Raw genomic sequence first — 4,851 nt, forward strand, 5'->3', positions numbered from 1 at the left:
AAACTCTCCTCATCACAAACCTTGTGTGAGATTCTGGTGGAGATGGCATTTGGTTTACAAACAAAGCCAAAGGTTAACACATTTAATAATACCCCACCCCCTTGAAATAACAAATAGGCCGACGCACACACACACACACCTCTTAAATTAAAAAAGAGAGCGAGAGAAACGGAAGGCAGGAAAGGTGCACGTGTCACGCACCTGCAGTTTAAGCGCATGGGGGGAGGGGTTCGGCCTACACAGCGGAAATGAAAAATACCAACGTAGCCTACCTTGAGAGACCATACCAACGCACTGTAAGAGTGCCTCACATCCTGCACAATCGTGTGGTCTCTATCGTGAATAATGCAGCGCTGCTGCAGTTCTCTGCTGGCGGCCTTTTCAACCGATCGTGTCACATATGATATCTCGCAAGAGGTGGCGGGCTGTAGGCCTGAGCTTAGGCCAGGCTTCTCTAGGCCTTCAGCAGTGATTTTAGAGGGAGAGAACGATTCTTCATGTCTTTCCCATTATGAGCAACTATAATCTACTTTTCAACCGTCAGGTGCCTGCGACGTTACAAATCCATCATAGAAACATAATCTGTCAGCTTTTGGGATTCCTTATCAAGCCAGTGCTGCCTATGTGTAGCCTAATGTTTGACAACCCTTCTGGTGGAATTCATATAGACGCAGCGGGTGAGAATAAATTAAAAATTCAAAAGCTGAATGGCATACGAGAGTGGACACATTCACATCTGGTTGGATAGCCTATTATCTCTCATATGGCAGCATTTCTCATGCTAGCCTTCTTCATAGGCCCTAACGAGTCTTGTTTACGTCGAGTAAAAGAAAAATAAAGTAATCTAAGTATTAACTAAGTCTAATTTATCTCCATCTTTAACGCTTTATCATCACCCATCCCAGAGGATATGCCACTGTCGTCTCGACTCGGAGCGCTAGAGGGCGCAGTGTAACTAAAAGCCAACGGGCGCTATCTGATGCTGCCGTCGGAAACCATAGTACTGCCGTGCTCAGTTCACAAGAACACAGAGAAAAGCAGCTGACTCGATGGATGCAAGGTAATATTAATTTCTATTGTTCTAGTTTTGATTCTTTTATTTATTTATTTTTGGTAAATCATTGATTTAGATGGGGTGAAAAAAATATTTCAGTGCTGTTATAACACTATTCACAACAACTTTATGGAGTAGGCTACAGACAGAAATATAATAATAATAATAATAATAATAATAATGACATAATTAGTGATTTTGTGATTGTATCTAATGGTATTGGCTATATTAAATGTAAAACATAGACTATAGGCTAATCTTTAGGCTAGCCTATGTGTTTCTCTGTTTGATTAATTTCATAATAGGATTGATCGTAGGCCTATTTGTTTTACTTTGTTTTACCTCGACTATTTACTAAATAATTTTTCAGTAATCTCACAAAGTTAGATTCAATCTGCTTCAAATAACCATTATTCTTATAACGACTTGGGAAATTGAATGCTGAGAATACTGCACGCGCGCCTGGGCCTCTGAGGTAGTTGGTTCCCTTTAAATGTTTTCTCGGCTTCGTGATGGCTGTCAAAATACCATCTGCACGGCAAATTGGTCTCCTCAGTGGACGATTAAATCCTTCGTCTCTTATTTCAGCTTTGGGCACTGGTTCTCTTGTAGACGTTTGGTCAGCAATTAAAACGGCATAAACTAGTTTTAATTGTCACAATGAAGATTTAATCGCCTTCTTTTTGACTGCGTAAATCAACGCAGTATACACTCGCTATGGGACATCGCTAACCATAAAACAGTCGAGCTATCCACGCATTTTAGCTTCTGTAATCTATTAAAACAATTTATAAGAGAGTTTTCCACGACCTCCTTGGCTGGCCGCACGCTGTCAGGTTGCGTTTTTGTTTGATAAAGGATTTATTTATGCTTCGTCGGTCTTTTGCATGCTTCGGACACCGGACGATAAATAATAGCCTTTCCAAGTAATTAACTGTAGCCAAGGCCTTTTCGCCGTGGCCATCCTCCTCGCCTGCCCACGATTTTATGCTTGATCATCCCTAGATTACAATTCCATTAGCACCGAGCGGTTCAGCAAAGCTGAGCCCATCCTGGGCAATTACAAAGAGGGAAACTAAAAAAACAAAATCACAAAAATAAAGAAAACATTCTTTATGTGTATGTGTGTGTGTGTGTGTGTTTTCAAGAAGGGTTGGAGCTTTGTTTTAAATCACTGAATGCTTGTCATTCCGACGACAACTCCAGATCCTTGCGGCCCCCGGGTAAGATATGCGTTTTCTTTTTTTTTTGCCACGGCATTCGGAGGCCTCTGTAGTTTATGCTTTTACGCGCAACAATGCAGGCGAGCACCAGACTTAGTTGTGCCACAGTTAAGTTCAGCTCCCTGTGGCACTCCGGTCACTTTTCCTACTACTAGATTATTGTAACTAGACTGTAAGCTGCACCCTAAATGAAGCACGTATGGGAGCAGGGCCGTGTTATCGTTGGAGATGCCTTGTTTTCCCTTCTGCTGGGAGACTATGCTGTGGAAACCCTGATGGGAAGTTCACGCCATCTCAGCGACAGACACATTAATAAAATGGCCTGTCGGACCAGAGTGGACCAAACTATGCTGACACGCCCGGTGCAAAAGGTGGCGTAATATGGTGGACATTACCTTTTCTTCCCAAAATAAATAGCCTTAAATGCGACGGAACTTAGTTTTGCAATTCCATAGAAATTGACTACAATATTTGAAATATTTAAAGCAAATTATAAACCGTTATTTGCATGTAATCGAACATACGATACTAAAATACTATAGTATTTAGTATAGTAATAGCCTATGTATGTTTTAAAACATACTACACTATAGTAATAGCCTATGTATGTTTTAAATATCAAATCTTGTTTTAGAATGTTTTGCTGGCGGATGGACCGCCATGGTCATGGTCCTATAGGTCACACACGAAACTGATCAGGGAGATAACACCATTCCGTCATAACCTAGACCTACAGATGAAATGTCATATATTTCCCCTGTACGTAATAATGTTGATAATACTTTCGAATAATTATTTATTGTTCATAATTTGTTATTTGCTGTTAATAGGCGTATGTTCTATACTACATTCTTCTCTAATATTCGTTCACTAATTTATATTGAATGATAAAGAGACTTGTTCGAATCTGGGACGCAGCAGCTGTAAGTGATTCTGCTTCAGCATATTTGCGAAGTCAACAGAATTGGAATCCAAATGTGAATCGCGCCTGCCGGTATCTCGCTTCTCATCAGTGCTTTTATAAGTCAGAGTTATCATTCGCGCCTGGCGCAAAAAGCGGGAACAAAGCCCCTCACCTCGCCTCCTGCCCCTCCACAAGGCCGGCCTGTCTGCGCGGCGCGTCCGCACTTATCGGCCCGATCACCAGGTGCATCGCTGGGGCGGAGAGGGGGGTAGGTGGCTAGGATGGGGGGTCAGCAGGTCCAGCCGCTATAGAACGAATATAAAGCCACAAAGACCCGGTGCTCTATGAGTAAACAGCGGAGAGATTTGGAGAATACTATAAGAAATACACACAAAAACAACCACAAATAAATATAATATAAATAACACGTATTATTATTATTATTATTATTATTATTATTATATTTGTATTTCTGTATAAATCTGTATAAGTGTGTTGTGTTTTTCTGAAGTATAGTATTTGGCATGAACAAATAAAAACGCTATTATTTTCGTGTTTTTTCCCATGTTGTTATTGTCAATTCTTCAGAGGCATTTTAATATAACATAATTACTTTTTTCCTAATATATTCCAAATAATTAATTGTCTTTAACAGACACAGTAGCATACTCTTGCAATAGGCATGGAGAGAGTGAATTAACAGGCTTTTCTGTCTCTCTTATTTTTTTAATTCGTTTGCTTTTTCAAATCCTCCTCTGTAATTGTAAGTGGCGGTATAGGCTTACTGGTTATTTTTTAATATAAATATCATTGCAGGCAGCGCCGTAAATCGCCCTGCTTGTGGCTCTCTCTGGCAGTAGACTGCATTACAATGTTGTAGGCGGAACGCCTGGTTCTCCTCGGCAGAACTCGGGAACACTGCGCAACCAATAGCATCTCCAAGTCGGTAAATAGTCTGAGAAAGTGACGCGCGCGGAAAGGGGAGGGTGTTCTACTTTACTCCAGTCTCAGTGTCGGGCTTTTTCAGGCGGCGTGGATCCCAATGGTACTCTAATTTAGGAGTTAACACCGGGACATCTTACTTATCTTTCCGGGATTTACTGTTTTCGCTCGGTCTTGCCACTGCACCGGGGAAGTTTGCGAAACCCCGACAAGTTGCGGCCGCTACGGTTGGGTGTGTTGTGCTACACGCTTGTGCGGCAGCGGAAACAGCGTGCAGAAGCAGCACTGCTAAATAACAGGTGATTGAGTGTTTATGAAGTTTAGCTCACATCACTTAATAGCATGCACAGTGTCTGAGATCCGACAGGTACATTCGCATGTGTGTCTGCAAGTGTTACATGTCTGCAAATACACACCAGCTACCAGCTCTAGTTTGGGTGGAAAGTGAATGTGTTTATGTTCAATTCTGCCCGACAGAGGTCTTAAAGAAATACTCTCATGCGTGATTCATCAGGTCCCGGGACATCACGGGAACGGTGCATTTCTGCAGGGAGTAGGTCGCGCTTTCCTAAGATGTTGGACGGTATAAAGCTGGAGGATCATCCTCTGCGGTCGGGGCCGGCTACACTGGGCGTCATGTTGGGTAAGTCTCCTCTGCTGGTACTCTTACTGAACTACGAAGTTGCGTCCATGTCAGCGAGCTTTACACACAGAGAGAAGCATTTTGC

At 42.1% G+C, this 4,851-nt stretch overlaps 1 pseudogene; it reads left to right on the top strand.

Moving 5' to 3' along the window:
* Positions 1 to 4,213: 4,213 nt before the first annotated feature.
* Positions 4,214 to 4,851, top strand: part of LOC125294788 — an 84,609-nt pseudogene continuing 83,971 nt past the window's right edge.

The sequence above is a fragment of the Alosa alosa genome, chromosome 5 (assembly GCF_017589495.1).
Source record: "Alosa alosa isolate M-15738 ecotype Scorff River chromosome 5, AALO_Geno_1.1, whole genome shotgun sequence".
In the NCBI taxonomy this organism is placed as follows: Eukaryota; Metazoa; Chordata; class Actinopteri; order Clupeiformes; family Clupeidae; genus Alosa; species Alosa alosa.